Source organism: Ornithorhynchus anatinus, chromosome 6 (genome assembly GCF_004115215.2).
Source record: "Ornithorhynchus anatinus isolate Pmale09 chromosome 6, mOrnAna1.pri.v4, whole genome shotgun sequence".
Taxonomy (NCBI): domain Eukaryota; kingdom Metazoa; phylum Chordata; class Mammalia; order Monotremata; family Ornithorhynchidae; genus Ornithorhynchus; species Ornithorhynchus anatinus.
In genome coordinates, this window is record NC_041733.1 from 37955317 (window position 1) to 37975304 (window position 19988).

Here is a 19988-nt window from a genome sequence, read left to right on the forward strand (position 1 = left end):
CAGCTGCTGCAATATAAGAGTGCTGTGTAATGACAATCCTAGCTAAATATAACCTCCAAGACTGATAATGTACTCAAGAAGCAGGGTGACCTAGTAGAAAGAGCATGGGCCTGAGAGTCGGAAAAACTAGATTATAAGCTTGTGGCAGACAGTAAACGTTTTTACTAACTCTGTTATACTGTTATAACAGTATATAGGACAGTGATCTGCACATGGAATGCGCTCAATAAACATGACCGACGGACCTGGGTTTTAATCCCAAGTCTGCCACTTGCCTTCTGTGCGACCTCAAATTTCTCATCCTTAAAATGGGGGTTCAGTTCCTCTTCTAGCATCTACTTAAACCTGGAGCCCCATATGGGATGGGAACTGTGTCTGACCTGATTAAATTGCATTTCCCCCAGCCCTTGGAACAGTGCTTAACACCTAGTGAGAAGTTAAAAATACAATAACAATAATCCCAAAATCAACACTGTGAAGACGAGGATACTTTTCATTACAAGTTTTAGGAGGACAGTGAGATTTATAATGTGTGGGATGGTCAGGGTTCGGGAAATTTCATCTAACTGAAAACCCATAGTGGGGACAGGGTTAGAGTGATAATAGATGGTTGCTATCACATCTCCATCTGTACTGAGAAACACGGTGCCATATTTCATAATGAAACCAGTGCCTGAAGGCTGGCAAGCCCTGAAATGTAGCCTGTCCAGTTGGTTGACCCTGCCTTCCTAAAAGTTGGTGAATTGAAAGGAGATTGGGAACAGAGGTTAAGGTGAAGGGAAGGCTCAGTTGGATGGGGGGAAAAGGCGACCAGGGGTCAACACTGCTCCAGTATGCTTCCTCTCCTTGACTCATGCCAGCCGCAGGAACTCCGGATCGGCAGCCCCACACTGTCTCCTACATAACTTTCCCCGGGTTGGCTCGCGTTCCTAAATGATTCTTGTTAACACAGTCCTTAGCTCGTGGGAAATGTAGTTCCCAGAAGAGTCCCTATTTCCGTTCTGCCCCCTTACCTTGGCTCTACATCCGCTAGAACGCTCAACATCACAACCAGGTCTTCAGTCCCCGTTTCCCCACTCCTCAACATCCTCCAGAGGTTGCCCATCCACCTCCGCATCAAACGAAAACTCTTCACCGTTTGCTTTAAAATGATGAATCAATCAATGGTATTTCTTGAGTGCTTACTAAGTGCAAACCATTGTACTAAGTGCTTGAAGTGCTCAATCATCTTGCCCTCTCCTACCTCACCTCACTGATTTCCTATTACAATGCAGCCCGCACACTTGATTCCTCTAGCGCCAACCTACTCACTATATCTCCATCTCCCCTATCTCACCGCCGACCTCCCACTGACATCCTACCTCCGGGCTGGGATGCACTCCATTTTCACATCCGACAGATAATTTCCCTGTCCACCTTCAAAGCCTTATTGAAGGCACACCATCGCCAAGAGCCCTCTCCTGACTCAACCCTCATTTCCTCTTCTCCCGCTCCCTTCTCTGTTGTCCTGAGTCATTACCTTTATTCACCCCTCCCTCAGCCCCACAGTGCTTATGTACATATCTGTAATTTATGCAATTATATTAATATCTGTCTCTCCCTCTAGATTGTGAGGTTGTTGTGCCCGGAGAATGTGCCTGCCAACTCTGTTGTATTGTTCTTTCCCAAGCACTTAGTATAGTTCTCTGCACACAGTAAGTGCTCCATCAGTACCATTAACAACACAAGTTCACAGGACAGATTTGTAGGCTCTACCTCCCGTCACTTTCCAAATCAATGTAAAGTGCTTGACTTCTCATGGGGAAACCGAAAAAGTGGAAAAAAAAAAAAAAAACCAAACCTGTTTTAACCACATAGCGTAAAAATGTCCCAAGGCTGAAACATAATAATTGTTGCCTTAAGACTCAAACGCTGTCCTAAGACGATCAGATCAGATATGCGGCTTACAGTTCAAGGGGGAGGGAGAACTCGTACTTAATCCTCATTTTACAGTCAAGGATCCTGAGGTACTCCTAAGAAAAGTGACTTGCCCAAGGTCAGACAGCAGGCAGATGATAGAGCTGGGATTAGAACTAGGTCCTCTGATTCTGAGGCTCATAATCTTTCCTCTAAGGCCATGCTGCCGACAAACGTTTAGAAGCTGGGGTACGGACATGCACGCAAACGAGGATGTTACAGTATTTTAAGTAAGAAAAATAGGTTTGTGATATGTACGTTTCTAACAAAGACTTCACCTGTCCCTGCTTACCAATATTAAATGATAGTTAAAGTTGCCATACTTCCTTTCAACTGACTTAATATTCCCAATGTCCCTTGGCCAAAGTTGTTTGCAGTGAGTCCCATTATGCATAGGAGTATGAAGGGTGACTTATTCCTAAGCAACATTTTCTTTTTCTGCTTTAACGAAATGATAGAGGGGTGGGTTTTTTTTGTTTGTTTGTTTGGGGTTTTTTTTGCTTTTAAAGGAATAAAACCTATATTGACAATGGTGGGGTTGAAATGGAGATGCTGGCAGAAATTTAAAATGGCTGGTATGTATATACTTGTGATAACTGAACCCCATATGCAAATAAGGACTTCGTGTGGGTGACAGGAAGATTGAAGCCACTGGAAGCCTTCAGCCATGAAGGAGCCGTACATGGTAAACACTCGAATCGGGATCTTTCATCCATGACCGAATGGCTTGTTACTCTGCACAAAGGACAATAAACTGTCTCATAAGCAAAATGAGTAATTTTTCCTTACACCTTGCTGCCTGTTTAACAATTGGTGGGACATGGCCGCTTGTCAAGCGGATCATTTGTAAATATAATAAGGCTCTTAAAAGAAACCTTCAAGTCAACAAAGCCGGGGTAGGTTGCTCTCTACTCTGCCCAGAGCTTTAGAAATCCAACTGGCTGCAGAAATTGACCATCACCAAGTCTGACAAGTTTTCTTCAGCAGATTACATTCTCTTTGTTGTCCTCCAAGACACGAGGATATTATTGAAAGTTGGTCACATTTTCCTTCATAAGTAACTGCAGAAACCTCAGTAGAAAGAGATTTCTTTTTTTTTTTTTTCCCATTTATGGCATCTACCTATAGGTCTTTGCGGAAAATCAATATCTAAGGGGAGGTTCTAACTTCTGTACTCTGTGGATTTTTGAACGACTCAGCCATTGACACAAACAATCCTCATTGGCAAGGAAATGGTATCCCCAACAATTATTTAGATTACTTTCCCTAAAGTAAGAGGATTCTTGTAATAATGCATGTTTGAAGAAAAATCAATATTCAAGTGGTGGCCATAAGGTCTGTGCTCTGCGGGTTTTTAAATGACTCTTCAGCCAGTGAAACAATCCTCATTGTCAAGGAAATATCCCAGACAATTAATTGATTTAGATTATTGTCCCTAAAGTAATAGGACTCTTGTAATCATGCCGTTTTGAAGGCAGAAAACATATTAGCCAGCTTGTTCCCAAACACGTAGGTTAATGCTACTCTTGGACGAGATGTCACGGAAGAATTTTTGCCAGAAAAAGGTTCCTATGCTCCGGCCATCAATTAAGAGAATGGTGCTGGAGCACAATCAGGGAATGCTTTAAGAGAAAGTTTAAGCCTCCGCTGGATCGAGTAAATTTCTCTCAAACTGTCTCGAGGGACACTAAGGGACTCTTTCCAAAGCTCACTGTTTTGGTTGAGAAATATTTATAGCACAATAATTTGCCGGGGTGACAATTATGCCCGAAAATAACGACCCCAGAAGAGTCCACTGGAGACCCCTTACCATTGGTCCAGTGGGCCACTGGGAAAACAGAGTGCCAGCTGCAGGACGAGAGCAGGACACAATCTGCATCAGTCCAGGATGGACAGTCTGCTTATTTCTGGAACTGCTCAAGGAGAAGATCGCGCACGTCAGCATGAAAACAAATGTCTTTCCAGAAACGTGTTCCCACAGACGGTCATCAAAGGAGGCAGACAGATCAGGGAGGAGCAATCTCCTTTGCTAAAGTGACAAATCACTTTTCGTGCCTCAGTTCCCTCAATGGGAATTAAGACTGCGAGCCCCATAGAGGAAATGAAGTGTGTCCAAGCTAATGGACCCCAGCGTTTAGTATGCTGCCTGGCACTTAGTAAGCGCTTAACAAATACTGTTAAAAAGTGTGTGCCTACCAGATGGTGCTGGTATGGCACACCCTAGCATGTAATAATATTAATTAAAATTAATAATTTTCATATTTGTCAAGTGTCTACTTGTGTGTCAGGCACTGTTCTAAGTGCTGAGGTGGACGCAGGTTAATCAGGTTGGACGCAGTTCTTGTCCCACATGTGGTGCACAGTCTGAGTAGGAGGGAGAGAACAAGTACTGAATCCCCATTTTTATGGATCAGGAAATTAAGGTCCAGAAAATTGAAGTGATTTGCCCCAGGTCAAAGAGCAAGCAATTGGCAGAGGCTGGATGAGAACCCAGGACCTCTGACTCACGGGCTAGGAGATCTGTGCTAAGCCACAGACCTGGCGTGTAGTGCCTTTGGAAATGATTACCTAAAGGGACGGCTCTGTCACCCAAGCCGGTCGGTGGTAACAGAGACCCAATTTTGAAACATGACATGGTAGACCAGTCTTTTTGTTGCCTTTTACTAGTCTGCTGGCTAGATTTGGAGTGAAAAAATACCATTTCTCTCCCATCTGCCACAGCTGGGAATCATTTTTATTTCATTAACACCTCAATTTGTCTCATACTTACACCATGGTTCTTCACACTTGCTACTTTACCCATAAACCGAGATACTGAGTGACCAATGGTACCTTGGAAAACTGTCTATTCTAGTAAACGCATTCCTACAACATCAAAATCTGAAATCTCAAGAGTTGCCTGACATTCATCCATTTTTTAAAAAAACAAAAACAAAAAAAACCACAACAACAACAAATAAGGTCAAGTTCTTATAAAATGAGGTGTCCCACATTTGTCCTGGTTTATTTGAAATATTATTTTGAAATGTAATTACCCCAAACAGTAATTGTATATATGGGGCATCACCACATAAATGTCCACTCAGGACCAACATGGCTTTTTATCAGGTAATAATCATAAAAATAATTGCGGTATTTGGTAAATACTTGTTTTGTGCCAGGCCCTGCACTAAGCATTGGGGCGGATATAGGCAAACTGGGTTGGACCCAATCCTGTCTCACACGGGGCTCACAGTCTTTAATCCCATCTTACAGATGAGGTAACCGAGGCACAGAGAAGCAAAGTGACTTGATGATGACGATATTTGTGAAGCACTTATGTGCCAAGCACTGTTCTAAGCGCTGGGGTAGATAGAAGGTCATCAGGTAGTCCCACATGGGGCTCACAGTCTTAATCCCCATTTTCCAGATGAGGCAACTGAGGCGCAGAGACGTTTAATGACTTGCCCAAAGTCACACAGCAGACAAGTGTCAGAGCTGGGATTTGAACCCAGGTCCTCTGGATCCCAGGCTCATGCTCTTCCCATGTGTCCATGCTACTTCCCTGAGATTCCAAATGAACTGGTATCCACCTCTGTGCTTAGAACAGGGCTGGACACAAAGGAAGTTTTCAACAAATACAATAATAACAATAATCATAATTCCAGCAATGGACTCAAGGGTAAGATTAATTGTCCATGGTCCCCATGACCACAATGCCTGCTAGCATTAGGACTGAGTGCAACTCTCCTTATATCCCGGCTAGACTACTGTGTCAGCCTTCTCTCTGACCTCCCTTCCTCCTCTCTCGCCCCGCTCCAGTCTATTCTTCACTCCGCTGCCCGGCTCATCTTCCTGCAGAAACGATCTGGGCATGTCACTCCCCTTCTTAAACAACTCCAGTGGTTGCCTGTCGACCTCCGCTCCAAACAAAAACTCCTCACTCTAGGCTTCGAGGCTCTACATCACCTCGCCCCTTCCCACCTCTCCTCCCTTATCTCTTTCTACCGCCCACCCCGCACGCTCCGCTCCTCTGCTGCCCACCTCCTCACCCTCCCTCGGTCTCGCCTTTCCCGCCGTCGACCCCCGGGCCACGTCCTCCCGCGGTCCTGGGACACCTTCCCTCCCCACCTCCGCCAAACTGATTCTCTTCCCCTCTTCAAAACCCTACTTAAAACTCACCTCCTCCGAGAGGCCTTCCCAGACTGAGCTCCTCTTCTCCCTCTACTCCCTCTACCACCCCCCCTTCACCTCTCCGCAGCTAAACCCTCTTTTCCCCCCTTTCCCTCTGCTCCTCCCCCTCTCCCTTCCCATCCCCTCGGCCCTGTACTCGTCCGCTCAACTGTATATATTTTCATTACCCTATTTATTTTGTTAATGAAATGTGCATCGCCTTGATTCTATTTAGTTGCCGTTGTTTTTACGAGATGTTCTTCCCCTCGACTCTATTTATTGCCATTGTTCTTGTCTGTCCGTCTCCCCCGATTAGACTGTAAGCCCGTCAAACGGCAGGGACTGCCTCTATCTGTTGCCGACTTGTTCATTCCAAGCGCTTAGTACAGTGCTCTGCACATAGTAAGCGCTCAATAAATACTATTGAATGAATGAATGAACCAAGTTTTGGTGGTTCAAAACATCAGAGGAGCAGCCATTTACCAATGCGTAAAAGGTCCCAGTACAGATGCGGCAGGAAAAAATTATTATTAATGCCGGTTGTAAGCAATGGTAATAGCTTCCCCTTATTTTTATAAACCCACATTGCCTCGAAAACTGCTACACACTCCAAAAGGGTTGGATAAACGTTTGGATGATGAGGGTCTCAGCTGAGAAGTATTTGCAAAGTGGCATTCCCTCCAAGGGTGCAAAAAGCAGGCATTTTAGGTGCTTAAAATCAAAGCGGGGAAAAGTAAATCCACTGCAGTGACTTAATAATAATGTTGGTATTTGTTGAGCGCTTACTATGTGCAGGGCACTGTTCTAAGCACTGGGGTGTAGAAACAGGGTCATCAGATTGTCCCACGTGAGGCTCACAGGCTTAATCCCCATTTTACAGATGAGGTCACTGAGGCACAGAGAAGTTAAGTGACTTGCCCACAGTCACACAGCTGACAAGTGGCAGAGCCGGGATTAGAACGCGGATCTTCACAGGATCTGGGAAGAATAGAAATTCTCAACACAGTGGTTCACTTGGCAACTCAGCTCAAAATACCAAATGCAAGGAGATATGTGCTAGGAAGGTCAGGGAGCTGGTTTCAAACAATAAGCGAGGTAAGCTGTCACCTCAAAATGAGGTGCGAGGGAGAGGGGTGAAGGGCAAGGGTGAAGGACTTTTCAAAGCTGGCATCTACCCGGCTCTTTTCAGGCACTGCAATCACGTGGACCGGTAGAGCAGAGATTTGCAATCTGGTCCGCTGACTCCCGGGCCCAGGCTCTTCCCACTGGGTCCCACTGCTTCTCGTGTCTGTAGTCGGCCATGAGGGCACATCAGAAATGTCGATACCCCCGACCTCTAACACCAATGGATGCCATGGATGAGGTCTACTTCGGAGGTGCTTAAGCCCCTCAACCTGCAGTTGTTCCTTAAAGGCCACCATTCCCTCAAAGGAGCCGACTCCTCTTAGCATATACGCTGAAACTGTGGCAACGGATTCTCTTTGAGAATATGAGCGGGGGCATCTTTATCTCGAATCACAACCGCTTACATCGCAACATGAATCATTTTGGGTTAGGATCATCTCTCATTGCGGCTACTAAAAGCCAAAGAGAAAATTCCTCGTAGCCGTTCGCCTGAATCCACACAAAAATCTACGAGCGTTGAGATGTGCTGCTCAAATCTAAATAGAGTACTAAGAGATCGTTTAAGCCACCGTGTGCCTGTCATCAACATCTAGGTAAATGATTATGTCTTCAAAAGGTTTGGGGTTTAGCACCTCCCATCACAGCATGCATCACAAACATTTCTAATACTTCTTACAAGAATGCAACAAAACTTTCCCGATTCAGACACTCCCCCCTCGCCCTCCTGGAAAGGCGTGGGCAATTCAGAGGCGGCGGGGATCACACGACTAACGGCCTTCCGACTCGTGGCCTCTCTAAATGCGCTTCCAGGAATGTCAAGAATGAACCTGTTCTTCTTCCCTGTTGGAAGGAAAACTAGAGCTGCAAGCTCCTAATCTCACGCAAAGGAGTGTGTGGGATGCAGGGGAGAGGGGAGATTTAAAAGCCGACAACATCACACCGGAACACCCCCCATCCAGCCGATCTCCAAACAACCTACCGCACGGAGACCGTAGCTACATGGCCCTCCCCTTCTGGAATAATAATAATAATAATACTAATGATGGTACTTGCTAAGTGCTTACTATGTGCCAAGTACAGTTCTAAGCAATGGGGGAGATTCAAGGTAATCAAGTTGGACCCAATCCCTGTCCCACAGAGGGCTCACACTCTTAATTTCCATTTTTCAGAGGAGGTCACTGAGGCACGGAGAAGTCAAGTGACTTGCCCAAGGTCACACAGAAGACATATGGAGGACTGGGATTAGGAACCATGACCTTCTGACTTGCAGGCCCGTGTTCCATCCACGAAGCCACGCTGCTTCCCCATATCAAGTGGGAATGAGAAGTCTTCTCAATTTACAGAACACCCTGTAGTTGGCAGCTGACACCCTATCAGTCTGTCCCACCATATCCTCCCCCGCTCCCACATTTCTTCCTCCTTCCCGTTATTCTCTCCCGCTGCCCCATCGAGCCCCACTTCCCCCACAGAGCAAAGTACCATATGCTCAGTAAATATGCAGTGGGAAATACTTCAGTATGTGCCTGCCTCATTGATAAAATGAGATGAAAATTACAATGCCAATTACGAGCGCCAGTAATATGAGTTTTTGAATCACTTGGGTTCTTCAGAAGACAGAGGAAAGGTACAGCTTAATTATCAGGGAAATGAGTTGGAGCCTGTTGGTCAACTAGGGGCTGAGGTATAACTCCCAAAGGTACAACCAGCTGTAGAGTGAAAGTTATAGCAAACGTTGACTTTTAAAAGCAGTGAAAATTCAATGTATATTTACGGTTTACAAAAATATTTACTATTGAACAATTTGGTGCCACCTGCTTTAACGCGAGACTCAGTTGAAAGAAATCCTTCTCGCTACAGTGGACGAGGCATTTCTTACTGTATCCTTTTCTTTCGAGAAAAGCTCATCACGCATTCAAACGAGAAAGTGTTCGGGCAAATGCGTTTTCATATGCATATTTTTCGTTGAGTATAAGTTTATGATCTGTCGCTTCACGGCCAAGGTATGTCCCAATTGGTAACATCAATCACCTGCTGTCTCAATGCAACTCAACAGGACACCTTATTCCAAAGAGCTGTCAGCCCAAGTATTTCAAAACTATGATTGATCAGTACAAAAATTAAAGGACAGCATGATGGATGGAGCAGAAGCACACTAACTAGGGCTCCGAGGACCAGGTCGAAGTGGACACCGTGTGTTTTGAAAACAGTATTACGGCAGAAAAGTTTGGGTTTTGTGTTTTGTTTTTTAAAGAGTTTCTACCAAATATTAATTGGACTCCTCATTTCCATAGTAAAAGATCAGACAACCTCTGGGCAGATTCCTTTGGATAAGGAAGAAGATTCATTTGGCCAATCCCGTTACCATTTGCTGTAGATCAGTGACATCAGTAATGGTTACCCGAGGCTACTCCAATGGGGGAGAAAGGAAAAAAGTCAAGTCTGCTTGCTTCATTTCAGAACAGAAGACAGAGCCCTTGGAATCGAGATGCCACACATGAGCACGTTTAGTGTTCGGCAAATAATTTCTGAATGTCACTGATCCTAGATCTTTTTTAAAAAGCTCCTTCCTCTTACTTTGACAGATGTGTTATGCTGCATTTCATTACTTTTTTCTCCTTACCTCGTTCTTCTTTTGTTTTAGAATAAATGATGAGGCTCTCGGTGAAGATTAAGCTCTGGCAGGCACTAACGCAATGGCCCAAACACGTTTTTAATTGGAACCTCAAATCCTGTGGAAAAAATAAGAAATTAAATCATTAATAATCCGAGTCTCTCAGAAGGCACCATGTTGATGTATTTTGTTTTAGGAAGCTTATACTCTCTTTTTCCCTCTCAGATTTCTGTAGATATAATTACAAATTACAAAATCCATTAGTCAGATCACTTTCAAGTGGAACAATACCATTTCAAGTTTTTCACATTCTAAGATTTAAGAGGAGCAACCTAAAAAACCCAAATCATTTTCCTGTTGTGAATTAAAATCTTTACATCCCAATGTCGACATTAATCCTTGTGTTTTCTCACCCCAACGCAACACATTCGGGGCTTAATGAATTCCTGACAGAACACAACTATTGCATTTCAGTATGGCCAAAACAAACGCAAGACACCTTGCTAAACAATTCAAGTTGTCTCAAGATAAAAAGCTGGGAAAGGAATTTCATTTAGCTAGAGATTAGAGAAGTCGCACAGCACATACCATCCAAAAACTTCAATCTTCAAGCGAATCATAGGTTATCCGCAACGCTATCCAAGTGACTGAATACTTTTGTATTTAGGTTTTGGAAGAAAACTGATTTTTCATTCATTCAATAGTATTTATTGAGCGCTTACTATGTGCAGAGCACTGTACTAAGCGCTTGGGATGAACAAGTCGGCAACAGATAGAGATAGTCTCTGCCCAACAATGGGTTTACTGTCTAAAAGACTGTTAAGCTCTTACTAAGTACCAAGCACTGTTCTAAGCGCTGGGGTAGATACAAGGTAGTCAGGTAGTCCCACGTGAGGCCACGTGATTTTGGTTTACACCCATGGAAATACTGTGTGGTGAACACGCCTGAGTACTATCTATTATCCATCTACCTTGCCCCATTAAAATCAAATGGCCCATTTGCTTTGCAGAGCTTAATGCAGATCTATACTAAGGCCTAAACTAATGACACTACTTTGAACTACTGAAAGGTCACCTAGTTTTTCCAATTTTCTTACAGCAAATACAACTTGAAATTCTAACGCACTTAGTCCGGTAAACACTGATGAAAACCCATATCCTCCAGACCATCACCACAGTTGCAAGCTTCTTCCTTTTCATGTCTCACACTTATTTCCCACGGTATTCCAACAGTGTTCCTTCTGTGTGCTGTTCTCCCTCCCTCACAAAAAAGAAAAGTAACTGATTAGATGTTATCCTTAGTAGCTTGAAAGTGGATAACATTTGGAATAAGAACTGCAAGTTGACTGATTTTCAGTTCCTTGCCTTCCCCATCCCAGGAGTATTTACATAGATAAGCCAGCATGAATTACTCATCAGCCACTCTCCCCCTACCCTCCCACCTCCCACCTTCCCACGCTCACTGTCACTGCTCTGGAGTCCCAAACCCTTTCTCACCACCATCAAATTTGGTTTTGTGTTGTTTTCTCCAACTGGCGTGAACAGTTGTCTGTCCTGGAAGGGGTTCATGAACTGGGTTGCTGAAACCTGGATCACGAATTTGAGAGCTTGTGTGTTCTCTGTCCCCTGGGTTAGTATTATTCCACTTATCATAACCATTTCCGTTGAACCCCCAACCGATTTCACCACAAAAGTCAGTCAGCTTTGAATTTTCTCCTTCCTGAATCTTCTCCCTAAGCCTCTAGGTCAAAAAACTCACGAAAAACAAGCCTTGAGTTGCCTGCATTATTACTAGAAATCCTAAAACAGGAAGGAGATCTGTGGAATGAAAAGAGCAAGTTCTACACTTTATTTGCCTTCTTTCTATCTTTTCTTATTCTCTGTTACCTCTTTGCCCACAAAATTCATTTCAGGCCAGGAACTTAGAGGCCACGGATAAAAAGCCCACCCTGACACTGAGCCAAGGAAGAACCTCACTGTTACCATGAGGACTTCTGGAGTACCTAAGGTAATCATGAGGCCTGAACTCAACCAAATCAACCAAAGGAGAACCAGCATTTGAGAGCAATCAGTGGTATTTACCATGCCCTTACTGTGTGAAGAGCACTGTACTAAGATTAGGAAAGTGCAATGCAACACATTTGGTATATACAATCCTTATCCAAAAGGAGCTTAGAGGCTACAAGGGTAGAGAGAAACTGAAATAAGCTAGGGACAGGGGAAATAGTAGAGTATAAGACTATTTACTAAGTATTGTGTGGCTGGGGTGAGCACACGGTGCTTAAAAGGTACACAATCAACGTCGTAGCCAATGCAGTTGGAAGGGCAGACAGGAGAAATAGAGGGTGTAGCCTGGAAAGACCTCTTGGAGGAAATGTGATTTGGGGAGGGTTTCGAAGGTGTGAAGATGTGGAGGGTTTGGGGGTTGCGGGACCAAGGGAGAATGAGGGCAAGAGGTCAGTGGGAAGTTAGACAAGACCGGGATATAGAGCGTAGATTGGTGTTAGAGGAGCCGAATGCGTGTGTTAGTTGTAGTAGGAAATCAGCGAGCTAAAGCCAATGAGAATGTTTGATTCCGATCGGATGGGCTACCACCTGAGATTTTTGAGGAGCGAGGAGACGGGGACGGAAGATCTTTTCAGAACAAAAAACAATCTGGCCGGCAGACAGAAGTATGGACTGGAGCGGGAAGAGACAGGAGGCAAGGTAGTCGACGAGGAGGCTGACGCAGTAGTCAGGGCAGGAAAATGATGAGTTCTCGGAATAGTGTAACAGCAGTTTGGATGGAGTGGAAAGGATTCTACAGATGTGCAAAGTTAGAACAGGTTTTCTTGACAGAGGCAACGTGTGGATTTTATGAGAGCGACCGGTCGAGGATGATTCATTCATTCATTCATTCATTCATTCATTCATTCAATAGTTTTTATTGAGCTCTTACTATGTGCAGAGCATTGTACTAAGCGCTTGGAAGGTACAAATCGGTAACAGATAGAGACAGTCCCTGCCCTTTGACAGGCTTACAGTCTAATCAGGGGAGACAGGCAGACAAGAACAACAGCAATGATGCCCAGGTTACAGGCTTGTGAGAAAAGGAGGATAGTGGAGCTGTCTAAAGTGACACGAAGATGTGGGGAGGACAGATTTTAGCGGAAAGCTGAGGAGTTCTGTTTTGAAGGGCAAATATGAAATCTGTAATGATAATAATGTTAATAACAACAATAGCAATAATAATCATTAAGCACTCATTACTTGCCACTCTATCAAGCAATGGAGTTCTCACAACATGCAGGATTGAGAAAAGATATGATTCTATTTCATGCTACTTTTACTCAGTCTGGGGGTTGATTAGCATCTCACAATTATTCATTGTGGTAATTTTAACAAAATTCAGGCCCGTCTCATTAGTCAACTCACAGGGGGAAGGCTTATGAACAACAAAGAAACAGCTTGGTCCAGATAATCTCTCAGTAGACACAACCAAGCTAAGCAATTGAGATATTTGAACAACTGACAAATACTCAACCAAGAGACTGAAGGACAGATTTCTTTCAACTTCTAAGCTGAAGGTACAAACCACAAGGAAGACGCTGGAGCTAGTTTTGATTTGTGCATCTATCTGTGGTGTGTTTTACTGCGTCATCATTCCTTATGTATCTGTCTCCAATCCCTCCTCTCTACTGTATGCTTCGATTGCAGGTTCCCTAAGAGACATGTGTGTGTTCTCTCCCAGTTCTTGCTCACAGTGTCCTGCACAGAGTAAGCACTTAATGAATACTACTAGAAAGACCATTGGTCCAACTAATGAAGAGCAAATTTCATTTTATTATTCTTTATATGGATGGAGTAAATGCTCCAATCTATCAAAGTCCTTCTCCTCCTGCCTGCCTGCTATTCATCTGCCATATTTTAAAGTTGGGTGCATAGCTTGGGTATATAGAGTTCTCCAAGAAGCGTTATTTCCCTGGTGCCCTATTCTGGAATCTGAAAGTCCTAACCCTTGAGTATTTCCTTATCAATCAGTGGTTTGACTGCTTACTATATTCACAGACCTGTACTAAGTGCTTCTTGCAATAATTTAAGCTGAAAGTTTCCTATCATTCTCAATAAGAGGGCCATCTTTCTCCATCTCACCATGGAGTAAATGAAAAGCCTCAACTTTCTAGCTTTCAAATGAAATAGTCGTGATTCCTTGAAGCTTCCTCCCCGAATGTGGTCTTCTAGCCAGTCAATAATTCATATTCAGGGAAAAGGTTAAGATGCTTCTGCCATAGCTAGCTAAACAAAATGAGTCCCTGGCTCCTAAGGGCTGAGAATTGGGTTCAATCTGACACCCAAGAGAATTTGTGCTAATTCACATATGAAAGCACGGTGATGATGGTAGTATTTTAGTTTATATTAGCATTTTAGTCACTCTCTTGTTGACCACATCCTCTTGATTTTGTGTCTGCCATTTTCAATCAGATAATCAATGGTATTTATTGAGCACTTCCTTTGTGCAGAACATGGTAATTTCCACACCTGTGAATGTCTGGCCTGATTTTTTTTTTGAAGAAACCTTAATTATTCTAACCTATAGCTGAAAGCTCTTATTTCCTAGGGCCAAGGAACAAAACAAAACAAAAGCCACCAGATGGCCCTGATTTCAGAGGACAACTACCTACAACAGGCTGTGCAATAAGGTTTATGTTCAGGAAGAATTATACAGATCTCTTTAAACCCCTGGAGGTATCAAATCCCTTCAGAGCGCCACATTGAAGACATCTGTTCGGTAACAGGGCACCTCACAACAGCTGCAATTTAAAGCGGTATAGTTTCTTCAATTCCACAGAGAATTGGGATAGAGAAGAGAAGCAGCGTGGCCTAGTGGAAAGATCACAAACCTGGGAGGCTGGCTTCTAATCCTGGCTCCACCACTTGTCTGTCGTGTGACCTTGGACGAGTCACTCAACATCTCTTTGCTTCAGTTTTTTCATCTGAAAACTGGGGATTAAGACAGTGTTTTTCATCTAAACTTTCTGTCTAGACTTTTCCTTCTTTAAGGGATGAACAAGTAATACCATTCTGCAGCGCGGTCTAGTGGAAAGAGTATAGATCTGGGAGTCAGAAGGACCTGGGTTCTAATCCCAGTTCTGCAGCTTGTCCGCTGTGTGACCTTGGGCAAGTCTATTCACTTTTCTGTGCCTGAAGCACCTCAGCTGTGAAATGGGGATTAAGACTGTGAGTCCCACGGGGGACAGGGGCTTCGTGCAACCTGATTTGCTTGTATCCACCCCAGTGCTTAGCACAGTCCCAGGCACATTGCAAGTGTTTACTAAAGACCACAATTATTATTATTGGATGGAAACATCTTTCCTGTCATTTCCTTAGGCTTTTCCCTACCCTTATATGATAGAGGGGGGTCTCATTTATCTTTCTTGTTGTGTTTCATAAAGTCCCTTGTTGCCTAAGCTTGTTTCCTTCTTCTCGCCTGGTTGTACGGGTAAATGTTTCCTAATCCTTCCCTAAAGAATGTCCCGGTTTGCTAGTAACGCACTTCCAGAGCAACTAACTGTGCAATGAGCTGACAGAGTGACTCTCCGGCCAGGACTTGCTCTGTGGGACACAAGCCGCCCTCCGCCCCCCTACTCCATCCCACTGGACATCTAATCGGCACCTCCTTCTTGACCTGGGGAGTTAGGAAAGGAGATCACAGCTAGTTCCCTGCACCACCCTCCCCACAGTCCTTCTATCTCCTCCCAATCTTTTACCCCCTCATCTCCCTTCTGGTTTCCCACCATTTCCTCTAGTTTCCTGCCTGCTCCCAATCTTGTCTCCCCCTCTCCTCCCTTCTCCCTTAGACAAGCAGCGTGGCTCCGTGGAAAGAGCCCGGGCTTAGGAGTCAGAGGTCATGGGTTTGAATCCCAGCTCTGCCACTTTTCAGCTGTGTGACTGTGGGCAAGTCAGTTAACTTCTCTGTGCCTCAGTCACTTCATCTGTAAAAGGGGGATTAAGACTGTGCGCCTCATGTGGGACAACCTGATTACCCTATATCTCCCCCAGTGTTTAGAACAGTGCTCTGCACATAGTAAGTGCTTAACAAATACCAACAGCATTATTTCAGGATCATCAGATCACACACGAGGCTCACCGTCTAAGTAGGAGGGAGGACAGGTATTGAATCCCCATTTTTGAGAGGTGGGAACTGAGTCACAGTGAAGTTAAGTGAGTTGCCCAAGGTCACCCTGCAGAGAAGTGGAGGAGCTGGAATTAGAACCCAGGTCCTCTGATTCCCAGATTTGGGCATCTTCCACTAGGTCACACTGCTTCTACCCATCAATCACATTTATTGAGCACTTACTCTGTGCAGTGCACTGTAGGAAGCACATGGGAGAGTACAACAGAACAGAGTTGGTAGACACGTTCCCTGCCCACAATGAGCTTCTCACATAGTCGGCTTCAAAATCACGTCTCTCAGTCCCGCCCCGGTCTTGCTCAATCAGTCTAGAGGAGACATGCTATATTTTTCTCTATCCTTTATACCACCTAATATCGCCAAGTTCATAAGGCAAATTAGGGAAAACAAATCCATTAGGATCATGAGTTTTCTAACATTAATATTAATAATAAGCATTATTATCATTATTTTGGCATTTGTTCAGCATTTACTATGTGCCATACACTGTATCAAGCAAAATAAGGCTCTCAGTCTCAAGTAAGCAGGAGAACAGATATTAAATCCTAACTTTACAGATGAGGAAACTGAAGCACAAACAAGTTAAGTGACTTGCCTAAGGTCACACAGCAGTTAAGTGGCAGAAATGGGAATAGAACCCAAGTCCTCTGACTCCCAGGCCTTGCTCTTTCCACTAGTCTACACTGCTTCTCTAGTTTTACCATCTCATCTTCTTGGAGCCAGATCTTTATTTTAAACTTTCATTTTCATTTTCTTGGATCCTTCAGAAGTTTTTTCTTTTAGGGCATTTCTGATCAATTTAAATCACTCCTGAATTACCGCATTTACTTGCAAAACTTCAGCCTGGAGCTCACAATTCTATCGAAAAACATCCTGAGATCACTAATAAAACCAACAAAATCTACATGCTACGGGTATTTTAAACACACACAAAGACTTTGTATTATGGAGCACCTCAATTCATGAGAACAGACGTACAACGTCTACTTTTGTCGGGTCTCTATAGTTAAAAAAAAGATGGAACACTGCAAGATGTTAAACAGGACAAGGTTGAATATTGGTTTAATTCGTAGTCTTTTAACCTGAAAATGTTCTAGCTCTACCCTGGAAATGTGGTAGAGAATTGGGCATTGGATCAGGCCCCTTGCAGGTTTCCCTGCCTCCAATCTTGCCCCTATTCAATCTTTGTACTCTGTGCTGCTGCATAAATTCCTTTCCTGAGCTTCACTAGGCTCACATCTCTCTGCTCTTTAAAACCTTCCACTTGGGCCTTATGTTCCTCTGCATCAAGCAGAAACTCCTCACAATCAGCTTCAAGGCACCCAGTCAGTCCATCAATCGGATTTATGCAGCGCTTACTGTGTGTGCTGAGAACTGTACTAAGTGCTGGAGAGAGTAAAAGACTGCAATAAACAGATACATTCCTGCCCACAGTGACTTTATAGTCTACCAACTCACCCCAATTTACTTATTTGCTCTCTTCATCCACTAATCCACACTGCCCTCTTACTTCCTGTCCAGCTAACTTTTTAACCATAATAATAATAATAATAATGTTGGTATTTGTTAAGCGCTTACTATGTGCAGAGCACTGTTATACGCTCTGGGGTAGATACAGGGTAATCAGGTAGTCCCACATGAGGCTCACAGTTAATCCCCATTTTACAGATGAGGTAACTGAGGCACCAAGAAGTGAAGTGACTTGCCCACAGTCACACAGCCGATAAGTGGCAGAGCTGGGAGTCGAACCCATGACCTCTGACTCCGAAGCCCAGGCTCTTTCCACTGTGCCATGCTGCTTCCCCATCCCTTCCTCTAGACTCGACTCACTCTGTCGTTGTCTTAAAAGCCCTTCCCTCTCCATCCAGGCAGGTAAACTCTTCCCAAATTGAAATCCCATTCCCCTATAAAGCCGTTTGCCTGTCCAATCACTTAGGCATGTATTTATCCTCATCCTGTGCACTTATGTATATGCTTTTTCATCCCATTGTTCATTCAAATATTTCTTTTGATTGTTCTGCTTGTAGACCCACTTGTCTGTCTTCCTTAGACTGTAACCTCCTTGTGGGCAGGAAATGTGTCATTTCTTGGTGTGTTACTTCTCAGGTGCTAAACTTACCAGTCACAGTAATGTTGGTATTTGTTAAACGCTTCCTCTGTGCAGAGCACTGTTCTAAGCACTGGGCGAGATTCAGATTGTTCCACGTGAGGCTCACGGTCTGAATCCCCATTTTACAGATGAGTTAGCTAAGGCACAGAGAAGTTAAGCGACTTGCTCACCGTCACCCAGCTGCCAAGTGGCAGAGCCAGGATTCAAACCCATGACCTCTGACTCCTAAGCCCAGGCTCTTTCCACTGAGCCACGCTGCTTCAGATGCTCCATAAATGCTATTACGACTGCCATTATCATCATGTATGACAAACCACTACACAACTTTAGACTGAAAGTTTGAATTGTGTTATTCAAGTAATACAGATAGGAGCAGGAGGAGGGATGGTGAAAGTAGCACTGTTGGTAATAATAGTAAATAATAATGAATAGTAATAAAGTAATAGTAATAAAGTGGCAGTTCCTACTGAGCACAACCTTGGCACAGTTCGCTGAACTAGGTACTTGTAAGAACATGTTAACAAGAGAACATGTTCCCGGCCCATAAAGAACATACGCTCTAATCAATCATTCAAGGGTACTTACTGAGCTTTTACCGTGTGCAGAGCACTGCATTGAACACATGGGAGAGTCCAAGATAACAGATTTGGAAGAATTGGTTCAAAGTCTTAAATGGGATGGTTTAGGCTTTCATCTTTCTGAAGGGTGAGGGATTTTCCATACTCTCCCAAGCACTTAATACAGTACTTCTCGAACAATCTATCAGTCGATCGTATTTATCGAGTGCTTACAGTACAGTACTGTATTAAGTGCTTGGGAGAGTAGAGGGTGTAAATGGGAAACGGAAAGGGATCCAGAACTCAGCCTCGAGGCATGCCTAAAGTGGAATAATTAGAAGTAGCAGACATCTAAAGAGACCCTATGGAAAATCCCCCACCCTACGGAAAGCACTCGATAAATACGATTGATCGATAGATTGTTCGAGAAGCAGAGAAGCAGCATGGCCTAGTGGAAAGTATTACTGGAGAACTCATTCACTTCCATGGTTTCAACTACCATCTCTAGACAGATGATTTCCCCATCTACCTTCCCAGGCCTGAACTCTCGCCTTGTCTGCGGTTTTGAATTTCCTCCTGCCTTTGGGATATCTCTACTTGGATGGCCCGCCGCCACCTCAAACTTCACGTTTCCACAGAAGATCCCTCACAGTCTCACCCAAATCACATCCTGCCTTTGACTTTCCTGTCATCATAGACACCACTACCATCCTCCCAGGTCCACTCATCTTGCTCATTCATTCATTCATTCATTCATTCAATAGTATTTATTGAGCGTTTACTACGTGCAGAGCACAGTACTAAGCACTTGTAAAGCACAATTCGGCAACAGAGAGAGACAATCCCTCCCCACTGACGGGCTTACAGTCTAATCGGGGGAGACAGACGGCCAGAAACAAGACGACTTAATTCAACTTGCAGATTCAATCTGTCAAGCAATCATTGGTTCTACCTTCTCAACATTGCTAGAATCCACTCTTCCCTCTCCATCCAAACCCCTGGGATGCTTATTCAAGCACCTATTTCCTGTCTTAACTACTCCACCAGCCTACTTGCTGACCCCACTGGCTCCTGTCCCTCTTCATTCACTCATTCACTCATATTTATTAAGCGCTTACCGGTCAGCCTACTTGCTGACCCGACTACCTCCTGTCCCTCTTCATTCACTCATTCACTCACATTTAACAAGTGACTACTGTGCGCCGAGCACTGTACTAAGCGCTTGGAAAGTACAGTTCGGCAACAGTGCAGAGACAATCCCTTCCCAACAGTGGGCTCACAGTCTAGAAAGGTCGGAGGGGAGAC

The 19988-nt window shown here is 44.1% G+C and overlaps 1 long non-coding RNA gene across 1 annotated transcript in view; it reads right to left on the bottom strand.

Annotated features, from left to right (window-relative positions):
• The window catches only part of LOC120638478, a 492540-nt gene that overhangs the window by 281591 nt on the left and 190961 nt on the right, over positions 1–19988 (bottom strand). Inside the window, exon 3 of the long non-coding RNA XR_005660150.1 lies at positions 9854–9962. This is a non-coding gene — a long non-coding RNA (uncharacterized LOC120638478). The remainder of the gene's footprint in view (positions 1–9853; positions 9963–19988) is intronic.